Source organism: Cryptomeria japonica, chromosome 3 (genome assembly GCF_030272615.1).
Source record: "Cryptomeria japonica chromosome 3, Sugi_1.0, whole genome shotgun sequence".
In the NCBI taxonomy this organism is placed as follows: domain Eukaryota; kingdom Viridiplantae; phylum Streptophyta; class Pinopsida; order Cupressales; family Cupressaceae; genus Cryptomeria; species Cryptomeria japonica.
Window position 1 is genome coordinate 863,999,860 of NC_081407.1, and position 21,086 is coordinate 864,020,945.

Consider the following 21,086-nt stretch of genomic DNA (forward strand, 5'->3'; position numbering starts at 1 on the left):
TCTGGCAACTTTTACCTTGTTAGTAATAGGATTGTAAACTCTATAACCTTTAGTATTTTCATCATAACCAACAAAAATAAAAGGAGAAGATTTAGCATCTAATTTTTTTCGTTTCTCCTTAGGTTTGTGAACATAAGCTATGGAACCAAAAATTCTTAAATTCTGCAAATTAGGCTTTCTACCAGACCAAGCTTCTTCAGGAGTTTTATCCTTTAAGGCTTTGGTAGGTGTTCTATTAATTAAATAAGTTGCACAAGCCATAGCTTCAGCCCAAAACTTGTAATCCATATTTTTTGCATGCAATAAACATCTAGCCATTTCAACAATTGTCCTATGCTTCCGTTCTGCCACACCATTTTGTTGTGGTGTATAAGGAACAGTAAGCTCATGTTTAATTCCAAACGATTTCAAATAAGCATTAAATGCATTATTGACATATTCTCTTCCATTGTCAGTACGAAGAATCTTAATTTTAGAACCAGATTGCCTTTCTACAAACATATGAAATTCAATAAACACATCAAGCACTTGATCCTTACTATGAAGGAAATATATCCATGTTCTCCTTGAAAAATCATCAACAAAGGTAAGTGCATACCTTGAACCTTGGATGGAGGGATTCTCCATGGGACCCAAGAGATCACTATGAACTAGATGCAATTTAGTGTATGCCCTCCAAGATTGACCATGAGGAAAGGGTTCCCTATGCATCTTACCACTCATGCAACCATTGCAAACAATTTGAGAAGGAACAATACTAGGCAATCCATCAACCATATTTTCTTTTTGCATCAATGAAATATAATCAGAATTGAGATGGCCAAGTCTTTCATGCCATATAGTAAAATCAACAGTAGTGAGCAAAGAATACTTTGGAGGAGCAAATTCATAGAACTTGAATAAGTTATCACTATCCATTTTAGCAGTAGCAATAACATGATTAGTGTTTGGATCAATGATATAACATATGCCCCTATAAAAGTTAATCTTATAATCTTGACAAAGTTTAGGAACTGAAATCAAATTTGATTTTAATTCAGGAACATAAAGAACATCATGTAATTTCCCATTAGGAACATTCACATCACCAATAGCTTCAACTTTACAACTATGATTATTAGCTAATTGAACAGGAATATTAGAAGTATCGGGATGCAAAGATTCAAAACATTCTTTATGAGAAGTAACATGTTGAGATGCACCAGAATCAATAATCCACTCAAGTGGTTGAGAAACATTATAAGTACATGTAAATGCATGACGAGATGAATTACCATTATTATTACCTTTCTTATAATTAGGTTTATGTTGATTATTTTGATTATTTTGATTCATGGGCTTTTTACCATTTTGTTTCTTAAAACAATTATTAGTAATATGTCCATCTTTCCCACAATATGTGCAATGGGGTCTTGTTTGAGAATTATTCCTTTGATTATTGTACGTATTATTATGATTATTATTATGAGAATTGTTATGATAGGATTTAGAATGAGATTGATAATTAGAAGATTTGTGATTATTATTATGATTATTATTATGATTATGATTATGTTTATTATTATTGGATCTAAAATTATTATTATGATTTTGATTTTTAGACATAAAAGCATGTTCACTACTTTTAAGAGTACCAAATTGAATTAATTTAGCTTCCTCTTGATGCAATAAATTACGAAAAATATCATATGTTAATTGAGTAGCTAAGCTAGGAATAGCAAGTTGAGCATGAATATTCGTAATAAATTGTTGAAATTGACGAGGAAGACATTTTTTAAGAATAAGATGAATTAAACGTAAATCAGCTAGAGTAACTCCTAAACCAGTTAATTGACTATTAACAGAATCAAACTTTAATAAGAATTCATCCATAGTTTTAAAATCCGTATACCTTAGATCTTCAAGTTGATCTTGAAGTTGAATTTTTCGGGATTCATTTGAGCTATCATAAGTTGTTTTTAAAATTTCCCAAGCTTCATGCGCTTTTGTACAATTTCCAATTAAAACATACAAATCAGGAACCATTGAAATACCAATTAAACCAAGTGCTTCCTCATTTTGAGCCTTCCATCTATCTAGGTCGGCTTGAGGAGCAGTTGTAGCGGGTTCAAAGGTTTTATCAGTCGCAACATCCAAAAGGTGTTTGAAACGAAAAATAAACGAGATATGTGTTTTCCAAGAATGATAATTGGAACTATTTAATTTAATTTCCGGAATTAATGTAGACATGATAAAAAAAATAATGATTAAATTATGCTTAATATTGAAAAAAAATGCCCTCTTGGATTAAAATGAAAAAAATTTTAACCTCCTTGATTAAAAACTAACCAAATTTGATTAAAAAAAAATTATTTTTTTTAAAAAATATTTATGAAAAAGTTTTCAAACTTTATGATTATCTAAAAAATGTTATATTAAAAAACTTTAATTAAAAAAAACTATTAAATTACTTTAATTTTAAAAAAATAAAAAACTTGTTAACTTTATTATGTGAAAGAGTCTTAAAATAAACTAAAGGAAACTTTCATATATGTTAGAGAATCTTAAAAATAAATTTAACTTTTTAATCTATATAAACCTGTATAACTTTGGAAAGAAACCTTCAATTAAACTTTATACTAGTTAAATGTTATAATATAGACAAAACTTTTTAAGATTCGAATGAATGATAATGAAAAGAAAAGAAACGGTTATGCACTGGGTTCTACAGTCTACTTCTGAATTCGGTAGAAGAGAACAGATACGTTACTGCACAGGTGACAGAAAGGAGCAGAAACTCAACGGGTGTAACTGGAGAATCTAATCTAGGTTGGTTTACAGAAAATAACAGATTGCAAGCTTTGAGCACCTTAACGCAGGTTGGAAGTTGAATGTTTTCACCTCATACAATAACGTAGCTTAAAACTAACAATTTGGAAGCTAACAATCTGAACGTTTTCACTCATTTGGAGTTGAAAAACTGTATAAATGATGAAAACTATGGATGTCCCAATTGAGCGAAAACTCAGTTTAATGGAGGAAATGCTCGTCGATTCAATCAATAAGTACGAGGATCGATCCAGTAGAGAACAGAGGCGTACTTGGGCCAATGAGCCTCCGCAAGAAGCAAGAAGCATGAAGCACAGAGGTTACAGGGACTGAACCACGATGGTCAAATAAATAATGATTTGCAACTCAAATATCAGTCATGATATTAAAGGAATATTTTTGGAACTGAATGAAACATTGAGAAACATACTTACACACTGCTTGAGCAGATTATAATCACTAATATAGATAGCATCTTTATAGCCAAAACAGCTGAAAATTTTACCAACCTAATTTTACCAACTATCGTTGTACAGTTAAGAAGAAGAATAAACTAAAATTTCTTTGATGCTTGCATTATACAAAGTAAAAATAGGAAAACAATTCTTCAAAGCAGGAAACGTACAAAACGCAGGTGCAGAGACGTTGAATGTCAAAAATGAATACAAAACGCAGGTGCAGAGATGTTGAAGTTTTAGATAAAGTATCTCTAAAAAATAGTATACTCAAAATGATATAAATTTGAGTAGAGGTTGAGGTGCTAAGGAGAGAAAGTTACAGATTAGATTTGAAATATAAATAGAAGAGGCAAAATATAATAGAGATATAAGAATACACAGATATCAAAGCTAAAGATAATGGTTATTCTGATAAGAACAACTTATTAAAAACTTAAATTTTTCCTCTCAAAGAAACAAATTATGAGAACTAATGCAATGTAATAATAAATCAGATTTGGCGGCAAGCCAACCAAATAGATTAAGGAGGCTGAGTTTGGCGGTAAACCTTCCAAACTATTCACACTAAAAAAAACCAGAAACTTTGGCGGCAAGCCTTCCAAAGACACAAATTTAAACCAGCAAGAAGGAACTTTGGTGGCAAGCCTTCCAAAGCCTTTTTTATTTTTTAATAAAAAAACTAGAATAGAAGATTAAACCTGCAAGCAAACTTGTTAACAAGTTTGAAAAAAAAGTTAAAAATCTGAAACCAAAACCTGCACAATAGAAAATATTAGAAAAAGAACTTCTTCTCCTCTCAAGAATGCCTCCAACAAGGTGAACTCCACAGAATGGTAACCTTCATCAATGTCAACTTAAAACAAGGATTAGAAACCTGCTCTGATACCATGAAAGGAAATACAAGAGCAAGGAAAGAAAAATAAAATCCAAGAAAGTTTATTGATAAAGTAATTGTTACCAAGAGAAAAGCAAAAACCTTGGAGCATCACCCAAATGTGAAGGAGGCACAAGAACTTTTGAAAGGGGAAAAGCAAAGAAAAGCCCCTTGTGATATTATGAATGAGGCAATGCCTAAAATGAGAGAGAGAGAGAGAGCAAGAAGCTCTTTACAATATTGTCATTAAGAAGAAATGAGAGAGGAGACATCTCTTAAATAGAGATGAGGAGAGGAGTTACAAAGTAACTCCCAAATCTATGAATGCCACCATTCATAAAATGTGTGTGCCATGTGTCCACATCCTCTTATGGAGGAGATCTAATATTCCTTAATAAAGGAAAATAAAAGAAATGACTTGTCCTCACACATGTACTAGAGGACAAATTACATGTAGGAATTCCAAAGGAATATCCTAAACTAAATACAAATAAACCTAAGCTAAGTAAAGATTAAATATTCTAACAATCATTTTATTATAACTATCGATTGTTCCAGTATTTACCACAGTTGCCTTTGCTAATGAAGACATTATATTTTTGAATATCATTTGACCACAATTACCTTTGCTGACTAAGACATCGATTCAAACTGGGCTGCCTTTGTATTATTAATCATATTGCATTTAATAAGTTAGTAATCGGTTTTTATATGCACCATTGATTATATGTTCATTACATTTGCTATTCGAGGGTCACCACGGTATGATTCATGCCTTACGTGTGTTCATGTGTACACTTTATGCTTTAAGCCTCCTGTGTGTTCATGCATTTCTTCATGCCTACCTAATGATATAGCCGAGAGTTGTATTTAACTCATTTATATTATATTTTATTATTATTTTTTTCTTCTTTTGTATTTTAATTGTATTATTATTTATTATTGAATATATAAATTATGTTGATAATATATAATATTTAAATCATGTTCATAAATAATATTTAATTAATGAATTTTAAATAATCACTCATTGGTAATTATTATATTAATTAATAACAATAATTTCTTCATTTAGGGTCTTTCTCTTTCTCTCCTTATATATATAATGATCCAAGAGGGGACATGACAACAACCCATTTAGAATTTGAAAATAATGAAGATCCTTGGAAGGAATTTTACTAATAAAATTGTTGATGTTGGGTTTGGTGTGAATATTCTTCCAAAAGACACCAGGAGAATTTTGGGCAAGTGGACCATCTGGTTCCCAATTTTTCTACTAGGGGGTGTAGATAATCAAGGAATTGAGGTACTTGGAGTATTAATGGCCCAAAAGGTACTTACTAGAACACACATCTTTATTAAACTTTGTGATCATCTCATTATGGAAGAAAGCATACGATGCACTATTGGGTTGGGGTTGGTTGATAGCAACCAAAACTGAACATAATTGGAAAATTAATACTCTCTCCATTGAAAACAAAGATAGGAAGTATATAATTGATTTGAAGAACCAGGGATTAAGTGAGGAAGCAGCTTCCTAGGATTCGTCAAATTTCTCATATTCAAACTTGAAGAAGAATAGATAGAGAAGCATGGTAAAAGTCCTAGAGAGCCAAATGCCAAAGGAATTTTGGAATTGCAGTTGTGTTCTAAATGTGAAACAAATTCTCTTTACTGCTTTCTCCATTGGCAAATTGAGGATTGTGAATTACTTTTATCCACTTGCAATTTTATTGAATAGTTCATCTGTACCAAATAAAGTGTATGATTAGGAGTTGATATTTTATTCTCAAAGGCCAAAAACTCTATATTTGATTGCCATCGATGCTTGAACTGAAGAAAACACACACACATATATACTGAGGGGGGCTTAATCAGTATATAATCAACTTTCTCAACTATTTATTTTAGTAATCTCAAAGCAATAAGCAAATCATTGACACAATTAAGATCTAACATAAGAAGACAAGATGCACACGCTATTCTACATGGAAACCCTTGTAGGAGAAAACCACGACAAAATATTGCTTTTTATATATAACTTCTTACAACTTTGTAGGCTCCAAACCACAACAGACACCAATCCCCTCCACTGAGCTCCAACTCAGCAAGTGACTCTAATTTCTTGAATAAGAGGCTCCAATCCCAAATCTCGCCAATTAGAAGGCTCCAACCTTCGTAATGTAGGATGATAATGATGTTGATGGATCTGCCCTAGATCCTTTGAAGAGCTTCATTAATCTGTTCACTCCTTTCTTGAGAATCTACTCTAAAAGTTTGCTCCAGCACTGCTATAACTTACCTCAAAACTGCACTCATGTCTGCTCTGATTTTATCAATGAAATCTGCTCAGATCTGCACTCATGTCTGCTCCAAAATCATCAATAAAATCTTCTCCAACTCAGCTATAAGATATATTCTAAATAAGGTATAAGATCTGCAAGAATTCTTCTATAAGCCTGCTCCAGGTCTGCAATTTTTTTCCCCTTTTATGTCTGCTCCAGAGCTGCTCTTTATGTCTGATTATTTGCTCTCATAATCTGCTTCTTATCTGCTCCTCTTTCTGCTTTTAGTCTGCTCTAAATGGAAGAGATATGCAATTGAATTGATTGTAAATGATCTCAAATGAACTTGCCTATATATGCCAACAATGCCAAAGGTTATACCTCTTCAAAGAGGTTGGCCTGCTAAAACAGTATATATATATTTATTTGTTTTTAGTCCACCTTGAAGGGTGCGCTAGCCATGGGGTCAGCCCTATCAAAAATAATATTTTTTATTTTTATTTTTCTATTGAAACACCACGAAAATGGGTGCCATAATAGAAGAGGTCAGTCCAAATCAAAGGCAATTTTAATTTGAATTTTTTACCTACAAAAGCTGGGTGCCAAATGTAGAACCCTACGTTGGCGCAAATTAAAGGCAATTTTAACTTGATTTTTTTACCTGCACAAGGTAGGCACCAAATGTTGAACCCTAGGTTGGCCAGCATAAATTGAATTATTAGTAATCTTGTTAATCTTCAAAGGCATTCAAAAATCAAAGAACCCTTTGACATCAATGACAACAATTTCCAATAAGAACATTATTGAAGGCAACTAAAGGTAAGCTTCAAAATAATAATATTAAAATATTTATTGATCTGGAGCATACAAATATTTGCTGTCCTAATGAATGTTACAAAGGATCCTACTCTTGTTGTGTATTTTGGCACAAATCAAAGTTAGACTAGATTAGGCCTCATAGGTAAATTATGGAAAAGGGGAAGTATCGTAAAAGTGGGTTTGACAAAAAAAATAAAGATGTTGGAGAGGAAAATAACAGGTAGTCCCCACATAAAAAACACAAAAAAAATGAATGGAAAAATATTATCTTGCAATTGGTGGAAGAGCTATAAATTAAAAAATAAATAATATTTCCATCTTATGTTTAAGAGCATAGAGTATTAGAAATTTTGAAAACAAAATTCTTCTTTGCATTGTGCGACCAACCCCAAAGCTACGCAATTGGAAAATGAATATTCTCTCCATTGAAAAGGATAAGAAGTAAATAATTGATTTGAAGAACCAGGTTTGAATGTCCCAAGCCAACACACTTAGGACATTAGTCGATTGAACAGCCTTTTGTTCTGAAACAACAACCGCAACAACTAAGATGCAACAACATGTCATATTCCCACAACATTGTGCACACAAGTTTCATGCAAACCGCAATGACACAAGGGCACTAACCACATGAAGGACTTCACCATTGCTACAAGCAAGGCAATACCAATAGAATACTTACCAATTGTAGGATGAAGACACCATGATGAACTTATGAGAGGCAAATCGACACCCAACGACCATTGGGTATTAAAACACAATCATGTTCTCTCGCAATTGGAAAATGAATACTCTCTCCATTGAAAAGGATAAGAAGTATATAATTGATTTGAAGAACCAGGTTTGAATGCCCCAAGCCAACACACTTAGGACATTAGTTGATTGAACAACTCTTTGTTTTGAAACAACAACCGCAACAACTAAGATGCAACAACATGTCATATTCCCACAACATTGTGCACACAAGTTTCATGCAAAACACAATGTCACAAGGGCAGTAACCACACGAAGGACTTCACCATTTCTACAAGCAAGGCAATACCAATAGAATACTTACCAATTGTAGGATGAAGACACCATGATGAATTTATGAGAGGCAAATCGACACCCAACGACCATTGGGTATTAAAACACAATCATGTTGTCTCGCAACCCAACTCAAGGGTAGGATGATGGAAACATCTACCTCAAATCCACACCAAGACATGCTTACAAATTCCACAACACCACGAAAACCAACACAGATTATGGAACAACTAAAAGCTAACACCCCTTGACTAGACTAATCAACCATTTTTTTTTGGAACAAGGAGTAGGATGAGGGTAACAATCAACCTCTAGTCCACTAAAAAAATCAGCTAAACAACACTTAAACCAAGGGACAAGCCTACACAAGAGGTTGCCTTGCTAGGAGGTACAAGCCCTCAACCATCTGGAATGAAGACAGTTTGCTTCTAAGCAACAAAATGCTTTCTAAGACAAATGGGTGCCATAAACTTAAGGTATTGCACTTGTTGAGGAATTGACAACATGTGATGACTCTCTAGGCCAAGGGGAACAACTTTTGTATACAAAGTTTCCTCAAAAAATAGCTAGAAGACCCAACAAACAAAGAACGGCAAAAAAAGGGGACACCAAAGCATAGAAATGAGACTCAGACTTGACATGGACTTGGCGAGGGTGACTCGACTCGGGACTTGAGATTTGGCAAAAAAACTGAACACAAACTCGACAAGTGGAAAACCCAAGAAATTTAAAGATTTTTAAGAATTTAAAACTTGTTTCATGCACCCTTTATTAAATAAACCTTAAAGACACAATGACATCATCAAGTAGAAGCTAATTTGGCCACATACACAAGTATACATTGATCACATAATTATAAATAAAAATTATAGTTGAAGGAAATAACACACTTAGATATTATAGTTCTCGCACTGGAGTCCAAGTTTAGTGTTGAAGTCCCAAACAAGCCCTATAGTCCTAATTTTAGCACTAGTGCCTTGATTAGTGAGCAAAACCATGTTGGAAACTTGAGCTGTTTTGTTGCGTTGTCATTGATGTCAACCCGCCTTGTGTTGTCATTGATGTGGCTATTTGTTGTAGATGGTCCGGAAATGAATATTCTGATATTGTTGTGTGGCCTAGTGAAGATGTTGAGGTGTTTTCAAAAGGTTGATGTAGTGATATGCAGCAAACAGTATTTATGCAAGAAAAAGTTTTTAATGTCCCGATGGAGGAATGCAAGCATTCCTCTGGTATGTGAAAATTATGGAGTGATTTTGGATATAATGTTTATGATCTGTGTATGTTGCACTATCAAGTTTATAGGTCCTTTGTTGCTCAATTGGTAGAGTTGGTTGTTGTTGTTTTTGACAGTGGTTGTCTGGCAGAACTGGTCCAAAGAATGGTTGGTGGTTCTTTGATTTGTGGTTTCAAGTGTTGCATCTTGGAGGAAATGTTCATTTGGTTTGTGCAATGTTGTAGTTCAGTTTTTTGATGATGGTTTGATTGGCAAGTGAAGTTTTGATGTTTTGAGTTTAGTGTTGTCAACTGGTCTAGTTTCTGGTTGATTGAGGTGGTGTATCCTTTTTGGATCATGGCCTTTTGGTCAGGATATCTTTTGGACGTTTTGTTTGAAGGTTGATATGGGTCTCACCATGGCGTGTGTAGATCCGCATTGAGTTTTTTGTATTTGAAGATGTTTTTGGGTCGACTGGCTAGCATACTACATTGTTCATCTACAAGTTTCATTTGTTGTTGACTTTGGAGGATGTGTTAGCATGTGCGGTTTGTAGGAATCATTTGGAAAGGATGTGTTGTGATGTGTTTGGGTCCCCTCTATCTCCTGGATTGAACTGCAATGGATGCTATAGGTCCGGGTGGCTAAATTTATGTAATATTGTTTATTTTGTCTATGGCTGACCCTTAACTAGGGTTTTAAATGAATTATCTTGTATATAGAGGAGTGCGGACGTATGACTTGAGTATGGGATATATGTGAATTGATGTAAGTGGATGTGAATGATGCACAAGTAGATTTGGAGTGCAGAAGTGCGAAAGACAGTTGTGAAAGCTTTGAGATAGTTCTTGATGTCAGATGTGTTTGCCATGATATTGGTCGCTTGACACAATGGTTCAAAGACAATTTCATGATCAAGTGTTCTTGGTCATTTTAGTTCATTGATCCTTTACACTTGTCGGAAGGTGTGTTCCTTTTGGCAATCAGTGTATTCATTTGTATTTTGCCTTGAGACAATGAGTCTTAGTAAAGCAAGTCCTTTGTATCTTGCCCTAAGGTTTTGCGCTTTAGTCTTGCAAGTCACTTTTAGGGGTAATGAGCTCCTTGGCATTGAGCCTAAATGTTGTAATGAATTATTCATATTGTGAGTGTGATTCTCACTTTGGTTTTTCCCTGTTTAGGGGTTTTCATGTAAATTTGGTGTTCATGTGTATGTTGTGTTTTGTGCTTTCATGTTTCATAATTACAGTAATATGTTATGTGTGGTTTGAAGTTTAATAGATCAGAAGTAAAATGTTTTGAGGTCTAGACTAATTCACCCCTCACCCCTCCCCCCTCTTAGTCTTGTGGTGTGTTCAACAATTGGTATCAAAGCCCGCTTACTCTTAGAGGAGCTTAACTGCTTGGGGAAGATTCAAAATGGCACATGAGGTTAATTACAAAGCACCAAAGTTTGATGGCACAAGTTACTCTTATTGGAAGAAAAGGATGGAATGTCACTTGGAATCTTTGCAAATTGGAATATGGGAGAGTATCTAGAATGGGTATACTGCTTCAGCAAATGGTCCTCTGAATCCAAATGAGGTTAAGGCACATGAGAAAAATGTGAAGGTTAAAGTTGCAATTATTAGCTATTTAAGTGGTGCAATATTTGCTAAAGTTGTTGAGTTGAAGTTTGCTAAAGAGATATGGGAAAAGCTGAGTAGTGTATATGAAGGTGATCAGAAGACAAAGCAAGCTAAGTTAACAAATCTGAAGCACAAGTTTGAGAGCCGTATAATGTCTGATGATGAGAACATTGAAAGCTATAAATGCCAAGTAAATGAGTTTGTGAGTGCAATTAAAGGTATTGATGGTAAATTAGAAGAAAGTGAAGTTGTGAGAAAAGTGATGTTGACACTGCCTAAATGCTATAAACCTAAGAAATATGCCATTGAGGAAAGCCATGATATGGACAAGTACACCTTGGATCAGCTGTATGGTTCACTCTCTACCTTTGAGATTGTTGAGCTAGATGATTTGTAGAAAGAGAAGAAAAATGCTGCATTCAAATCTAGTAGGAAGATTGAAGATGAACTTGAATGAAGCATTGACATGGATGAGATAGAAGCAAACTTGGTAAGAAGACTGAAGAAAGGATTCAAAAGGTACAAAGGTAAGTTACCCTTGAAATGTTTGAATTGTGGAAGAATTGCTCATTATACTTCTAAATGTACTTATAAGGAAGATTATAGTAGAAGACCTGATGGTAATAACAAGGGAAGAGATAATCACAGATGCAATAATAGAAATAAGAGAACAAATGATAGAGACAAACCTAAGAATTCTACTCAATGGAGACCTACTCATCTGAAGAAGATGGAAATGACTCAAATGAAGAATTTATTATTTTTAGCTATAGAGTAGAAGAGTGATGAAAGGTCAGATAATCCGAAAGATGTGAAGAACTGTGAATGACCAATGAATGTGAAGACTGCACTGCATGTGAAAGTTGAGCCTAAGGCATGGATAATTGACTCTGGATGTTCAATGCACATGACAGGTGATAAAGGAAAGTTCATTGATTTTGAAAAGTATGATGGTGGATCAACTAAATTTGTAGATAAGGAAGTTGCACCAGTTTGTCGTAAAGGTACTATTTCAATTAATGGTAAGTATGAGACACAATTTTTTAAGTGAGTCAAATGTGTAGTAAGGGCTATAAGCTTATATTTCATAGGGCTGGAAGTGAGATCAAAAAAGGAAGTTTCAAAAAATTAGTTGCAAAAGGTATAAGAACTAATGACAATGTTTACTATGTGAAGGATAATACTGGTAGCAATTGTATGGTGGCATAGAGCAGTGAATGCTGATTGTGGCACAAAAGGATGGGACATATCAACTTTGACAATATGGTGAAGATCAGTTCTACTCATGTTGTAAGGGATTTACCAAAGATTATCAAATCCGTTGATACTATGTGTAGGGAATGTTAGCTGGGAAAGCAAACAAATAGGAGATTCAAGAACAAGGAGCATTCTACTTAAAACCTTTGGAGATGGTTCATACAGATCTATGTGGACCTACAATGACAAGAGGATTGAATGGTGAAATATACTTTATGTTTCTTATTGATGATTATTCTAGAAATACATGGGTTACTTTCTTAAGAGAAAAATATGAAGCATTTGAAAGGTTTAAAGTATTCAAGTCTATGGTTGAGAATCAAGTTGATGCTAGGATCAAATGTTTAAAGTCTAATAGAGGAGAGTTTACTTAAATGAATTTGATAGATCATGTGAAGAGTATGGTATTAGAAGATATTTTTCTACTCCTAGGAACCCTTAGCAGAATGTAGCAATAGAAAGAAAGAGTAGGATTGTTATTGAAATGGCTAGAACTATGATGAAGGATGCTAACCTACCTAATGTGTATTGGAAAGAGGTTGCACATACTGCTGTTTATATTCTTAACAAGCTTCAAAGTGAATCACACAAAGACGCCTTATGAGATATGGAATGGAAGACTTCCTACAGTCAAGTATTTCAGAATCTTTGGAAGCAAGTGCTACATAAGGAGTGATGAAGAAGATCTAGGGAAGTTTGATGCAAGATTAGATGAAGGCATATTCTTGAGATATTCTACAAGGAGTAAGGCATGTCGATGTTACAACAAGAGGATAAACAAGATTGTGGAGAGTGCAAATGTCAGAGTTGGTGAAGAATGGAATCAGAGTGAGACGGTACCTGAATTTGAGACTAAGATAGAAGTTGTTTCTATTGCTGCAGAAGAGAAGGATGCTCCAGAAGAGAAAGGAGAGACAAGTACAGAAGAAAAGGAACTGGAACAAACTCCCAAGACACCAACAAAGTACGTGAAGGAGAATCATTTAGAGGAACACATTATTGGAGACAAGAATAAAGAAGTTCAGACAAGAAGAAGACTTGCTGAAACCAAAGTTTGAGGACTCAGACTCGCCACTGACTCGGCAACCCAAAAATTGGACTCGGACTTGCCACTGACTCGACAACCTAAAAATTGGACTCGGACTCGGACTTGGCCAAAACTCGGGAAAGGACTCAGCAAAAAAAAAATCATAGTTTTACAAAAAAAACAAAAAGGAAAACATAAGAGCCATAATTGAAATATTACGCATGTCATATGATCTCTAGACGCTTAATATTTGAAATTTCATCATTCATACTCACAGTTTCAAACTTTAAAATGTATAACAGCAGCATAAGTTTATAAATGTTTACAAAATTACATATAATGATATGATTAAATGTGAAAAACAACAAACTAAAGAGAAGACTACATCTTCCTCTTTGCTCTCATAATATAGCTTAATTTTTCAGGCTTTGAGCTAGTAGTAGTAGTAGTAGGTGTTGAGGTATCTAAATGGTGAGATGATTCTTCTGCAAAATCAAAGTCCTCATCTTTGTCCTCCTCCATTTCATCGAATCCTGTTGCTTCTGCTTCTTGTGTTGCTCCTCTCTCTATTTCTGCAAGATCTTCTTTGGTAAGGAGGACATCATTACCAAAATTTTGTTCATTGATGGTCCAATCACCATATGGATCAGTTTCATCCAAGTCAATGGCCTCATGTGAAACACCCTCCACCTTTCTAGTACGAAGGTGAAGGTTCTACCGAATGAAGACAAGATCATTGAGGCGCTTCTGTGTCAACCTATTTCTCTTCTTTGTGTGAATGCTCTCATATAAACTCAAATTCCGTTCATACCCAGAAGCACTACATGGCTGGGGAAAAACACGGATGGCTATCTTTTGAAGATTAGGCATGCCAACACCATAATTCTACCACCATAAATCTACAAAAAAACATTCAGAAATATTAGAATTGAGAAAAAAATGTAACAATCAAGTTTCTAGTTTTTTTCTTGTAGTATTGAACTAAATTTTTACCTGGTTGTTGTTTTCCTCTCCTATCAATTGCTTGTTGTGAAGAAAAGAGTCTCCCCTCTACACCTTTGTAGATCTTGAACAATGAACATTTCCAAATTCATAAATAGATAGTCACACTCGATAATGAACATTTCCAAATTCATAAATAAAGATATAACAAATGTCAAATCTCACCTCCAACTCATCAAGAACCTTGTCTCTCAACTCAGGATTAGGTGCCATCTTATCAATGCATGCAACAACACTTGCCATGACCTCCTCATCAACCCTAAATGAATCAAAGAAGTAGAATTTCAGGTCAAGTAGGCGAAGGCATGTATCGGTTGGTGGAGTTGCTTCGTCCACCTACGATCAATGATGCGTGTAGGGTAAAACTATGGTCTAGCTTCTTTCTTGAATTGATTTGGAATTGAAACTTATGCGGACATCCTCAGTTGTACCTTAAAGTGTCAATCTAGGATTCGTAAGCTGATGAGAGGTATAATGGCTATCTTCTCAAGGGATGAAGATAGTATGTTAAGTGATTATGAATGCAGTTTTAATCTACACTCTTATTCTAAGAACAAATCCAAGACTCCTACACTTTAACTAACAAATTAAATCTCACACTTAAAAGATTCAAACTTAGATCACACACTTTCAATCAAGTCTCTTTAATTAAACACCTCCTTATGAAATACCAACTTATAACATTCACTTGATCTATTACTACTTTCCTTACTCCAAATGATTTTCACTTAGCACTTTAAGAGTAAAGACAAAATGGTTCTGCTTCCTGTCACAGTAGTGACAGGAAGTGGAACAGTGTGTGGAAATACCAAAATTATGGAATCACAGCCTATCGGACCAAACATATATTTGTCTGAATATTAGAATTATGAATCACAACTTATTCAATCAGATCAGACATAAGTTTGTATTGATATAGTTTAATTTCTGAACTGGGGTATCTTACTTGACCTGCAAATTCTAATTAGATTTGTGAATGTAGAAATGACACTACAATTTAAACCAAAGATATTCTACTATATGGATCATTAAATGTTCTGCAAATTCACAATTCCTTCAAACTGATACTAGATTGATTAGGAACTAAACTGTTTATTTAATCACACTACTGTTATCATAAACAATGAACATGTAAATCGTGCAATCCAAGCATAAAATTACTCACTCCACACTTATAAAGAAGTCGCTTGATAACACGAGCAAGGGGGCCCTACCTTCTCGGTCACCAGGGGAACGCAACACACACGGGTCCTTACGCTACTTCAACCATTCAATACATCGAATACCAAATTGATAGATTAAAAGGAGCAATATATTCATACGATGAAAAAAGGTACTTCTTGTCTTCAGTTTACATCCATATTTATAATATAATGACCAAATCTTAGTTTGTTATAGCTTCCGACCAACATCTTACCATATTACATTACATTACAAAATGGGCACAGATCGAAACCCGTGTATCAACAACTATGATCTAGATAAAAACAGTATTTGTCTAACAAATGCCTTTCTTTGGCAACACCAAAATAACCACTAAACAACTATCCCAAAATCGGTTTATGTTTGTTGTGCCCTTCCATCACCCGCATTCTTGACAGCTGGATTGACCGTTCATTCATTTCCTGTCATTGTAACAGCAAAATAATTAGAATAGTTATGATTTTCAGTAACCCATAAATCCTAATTTCCTTTCCATATTTTATTAAATATTAAGGTTCCTTCATCAAATGGTGACAGGAACGTGGACAAGAACAAGGGTAAGGGCAGAAAACATAAAGCAAAATAATGACACATCCTCTACTCATCAATGCACCAAAAGATTTCACATTTCTTGTATTTCGGCCATAGTAATGTGAAATGGCCTCTTTGGCCCTATCCATGGCCTCATAAATGAAACCCATTGGCATGCCCTCTCCATTCACCGTACGAAGAACCCTTACTAAAGGTTGTGTCACCTAAAAAAATGAAAACAAATTATAAATTAGTACAAAATTAACCCCTAAAAAAAATCAGCAATTAGATTATCTTGTATAAAGTTTATGTTTATGTTTGTTACTTACCCTAATCAACTCCTCTCCACTTTTGGTGAACCCTTCATAAATATAATGCTTACAATCTTCTCCACTTCAACTCTTTTGGAGTATGCATACTCCAACCAAGCATCGGGCACAAACATTTGTTTAAGATGAGGAATGGCACCAAGAATGCTCTGCAAAGTGAGGAAGTGGCTAGCAAATTGTGTCACTCTAGGTCGCACAATGTCCTTGCCATTTGTGTGTTTTTTCTCATCAAAGCAAGGTCCTAAGTATGATTGTAAATCAATTTGGTGACATTGTTTGCATCTTCAACCACCCTTTTCACCCATCCAATCTTCCCAATGTCCTCTAACAACAAGTCCAAGCAATGTGCAGCACAATGACTCCATGTAATTGTAGGATGCCTCTCCATAAGCATTCTACATGCAGCTACATATGCAACTGCGTTGTCCGTGATAATTTGGACAACATTCTCAACTCCAACTTCCTGGATCATCCCATCCAATACATTACACAAAGTTTTTGCATTTTTTTTTCATTTCAGGGATCAATAGACTTTGGGAATACCATTGCACCATTTGAAGCCACCAAGAAGTTGAGATTCCTATTTCCTCCATTTGCTCATCCATCCAATAAAATGTTACATCCTTTTCTCCTCCAAAATCTTTTTCGATCATCAACCACAACTTGTTTATTTTTGATGGCTTACTCTAGCAATGGCCAACTGAAGTCTCTACCTATTGGGGCCTTGAACCCCTTACCTACAACTATAAATGCATTAACCAAACCTTCCCAATACGCATTGTTCACTGCATTGAAAGGTAAATTATTGTAATAACAAAAGTTTGGGGCCTTAAACCCCTTACCTACAACTATAATATTCCCACAATTTTTATTTTTATTTTTACAACAAGATCACAATCACGTGTTAGGGTTAGAATAATGTAATCCAAACAACTGAAAGGAACCCTACACCTTTTGATCACCGAGAGCCCAAACTAGGAGGGTGAGAGCATATGGTAGCAGGGGATCATTAGAAGCAAACTGCTTAAAGTACTGATTACAATAATGGGTGGCAAGCCAGCCCCTTCGCTTAACTAGCGGGTAAACAAGATACTTGGCGGTAAACCAGCCAAGGCAATAGGAGCACACTCAACACTAATCACTCTACCGCAATGTTTCAGTGGGAGGACAGAATTACAACAACAAAGCTCAACTCGACCGCTTATGTAGCGGGAGGACCATTACAAACAAATATCACTTGACCGCTTATGCAACGGGAGGACAAAATTACAATTATCCAATGAAGGTGGCAAGCCAGCCCCTTCTACTTTTCAGCGGGAAATACAAGTATAAAGTAGGAATAATTGACCGTTTAGTACTACTGAAATCAGCCTTACAATAAGTGTACCTACATGACACTGTTAGCATCCAAGAAGCATTATATCTTCAATGTTATCAAAGAAATGATCCCAATCAGCTACAATGAGAACTACGAATATGACAAGCCAAAACCACTACTAACACCAATTCTGAAATTCTGGAAATTCATAGAAAATTCACCAAACCAGCAAGCTATAGACACACTAAAATGCTTACAAATCATCCAAAAAAAGTCCGAATTGCACGAGAACGGAAGCAAACAGAAGGGAAAGCATAGACGATGAGATCCAAACCTCAAACCAGCCACACGAACACCAAAAACACTCAGCACACAACCCTAGGCATCACCAAAATGGTATGACCAAGCTGAAAATTTCGATCTGCAACTAAAAATCTGAATCTCCAAATCTCAATCTGCAAATTTGTGAACCTTATCGCCCAGGGAGTACAGATAGAGCCAATACTGTAATGTCCCTACGAGTTAGAGATCATTGTCTTGCAAACCAGATTGTTACAACACAACAAAAATATATATACATAACTAATCTAATTTGCAATTAAAGTCCAATTACTTAATTAACACTACTTTCAATTCTTTAAAATAAAAAAGATACGAATGCCATACGAAGATATGTCCTTAGGCAGCTGTGAAGCTCGCTTTCTTGGAACCCATCTTGGTTCCAAGCCATCCAGGAAATCGAAGGTGAATTCGATTCCTGTCGTGGATTTAATTTCTTACACCCAAGCCATCCAGGAAATCAAACGTTAATTCGATTCCTGTCTTGGATGTAACTTCTTACACCCAAGCCATCCAGGAAATCCTGTCTTGGATGTAACTTCTTACACCCAAGCCATCCAGGAAATCGAAGGTTAATTCGATTCCTGTCTTAGATGTAACTTCTTACATCCAAGCCATCCAGGAAATCGAAGGTTAATTCGATTCCTGTTTTGGATGTAACTTCTTACACCCAAGCCATCCAGGAAATCGAAGGTTAATTCGATTCCTGTCTTGGGTGTAATTTCTTACACCCAAGCCATCCAAGGAAGACCATATGTCAATTCCTTGCCTTGGATGATGCATCTCATCATCCAAGTCCATTAGAGGGGACCGGCTAGATCCGTCTCTTCTTGGATGAACTTAGTCAACCAAGCCATATATATGCATATAGATTCAGTATATACTGCCTACCAGGGATTATCATAATCCCTCCATTAGGCTAAGGTAATTTCTTCCCTATAGCCTCCATCATATAATCACATTAATATTACATTTTATAATTCATTACTGTTTTCCATTCCATAATTTACATCTTCATTTACATATTCTTTAATCTTTCTAATGATCCTAAATATACATACATATTCTACATAGATTCCTATCTTTATTGCTACATTCATATAAGTAATCATTAGAGATATATGTATTCATAAAAATGCATTAATATATATGTGTGTGTGTGGCACACATGTCCACACACATATACACCTTAAGACTTCTTAACCCCTCTTACCTGTATGCAGATTGTAGCCTGCGGTTGGAGTTCTCACTGTAGATGTCGCCTGCAGATTAGGAGGCATACCACAAAGAACACAAATGTTACTTCTTGTAACTTGATAACAATTCTAATATGATCTTATCAATGGTGATCTCACTAGATGCTTTTGATTCCTTCCCTTTATATCTCTCAATTTGAGGGAGAGGTCACACCTCTTCATCATGTATGCCCTTTGGCAAGAGACACACCCTTTCACCATTATCACCCTTTGAAAGAGTGCAACTCTTCATTATTTCCACCATTTGAAAGGGACACAACCTTTCATAATCAAATCTGCACTTATTATTTAAATCAGATCTGCACTTCTCATTACCAAATTATCCCCCCCTCAAATGAGGTTTTCTTCTCCCTTTTATATATCATTGTTGAGGGAGTCACAACTTTTCCTTCATGTCTTTTGACTTTTCATTAACTTAATTAATTTTTAATTAATCATATTTAATTATGTCATTTTATATTTTAATTTTATTATTATCATTTATTATTCAATTCTATTTCAAAGTGGGGATATTATTATAATTTATTATTAAATTCTATTTCTAAGTGGGGATATTATTATAATTTATTATTAAATTCTATTTCTAAGTGGGGATATTATTATCATTTATTATTAAATTCTATTTCAAAGTGGGGATATTACAAATACCCAGAATGATGCTCTAAACACAAGTAGCTACGAATAAAACTCACTTCTAGCCAAGTACGGACCAGCAACAGAGAAACTCCAAAACTCACACTGAAAACTGAATCAAACACTCCAAAAACATCACCCAAAATCAACTATCCGGCTAGGTACTGTGTCTCAAGTATGAAACTAAAGCAACTAGGAAGCTCTTCCAACTTCGAAGTTTAGTCACTAACCATTCCGGCAGCATAACGATGTAAATTCTCAAGATAATGAAATGAGGAGCCAATACCTTGTATTTATAGATTTCTCCCTTTGAAATTCAAATGCAAATGGCGCCCAAACTCATCTAAAACTCACTTCATTTCATTTCATGTCACCTCAAGACATAGCGTCCCCATTCCAGCCTCCTTAGTCGAACTTTATCAAGGTGCACAAGTTCGAACTTTGAGAAAATAACATTAAGTGTTAAATTGACTTCATTTGGATGCACACTTGACTTAGGAAAATAGAATGGGATTTTGGATAAATAACATAATTTTCCTTCCTAAGTCATTCCTCCAAAATATAATCAGTCAGAATAATTAAATATTAAACTTTAGAACAAAGTAATAATATTTAATTAGAAGTTAAAATCAACCACTGATTGTTGCCAAATCAACCATGTGAACGGAGGTGCAAAAAACACTAATCTGAATTGGATTAGAGCTCTTCTCAAGATTGCCAAAAATAGCATTGCTTGAACTGACACTTACTAAAAATAGTAAGTCATGAAAACACCTCTGAAAGACATGCTCGTTAGACACTGTGAGAGCTCGAAAAACCCAAAAAAACTGTACTATCTAGTTAGCCCAACACCCACTTACTAAAAATAGTAAGTTTAGATATCTCCTCGTAAATGAATGCATGTTATACCACCGTGAAGCTCTCAAAAAACTCAGAAGGAATCCACGAACAAAAATGTAGAATTCCCACCGAACAGTCCTCAAATGGCTCGTGTAGAACTCCACAAAAATAGGAAACCCTAATTCTCCATTCCAATCAACCTACGGGTCTCCGAAATAGGCCAATGGAACGTTGATT

At 34.9% G+C, this 21,086-nt stretch overlaps 1 protein-coding gene across 3 annotated transcripts in view; it reads left to right on the plus strand.

Moving 5' to 3' along the window:
* LOC131029314 (uncharacterized) overlaps positions 1 to 21,086 on the plus strand; it is a 214,915-nt gene that overhangs the window by 41,923 nt on the left and 151,906 nt on the right. The window lies entirely within an intron of this gene.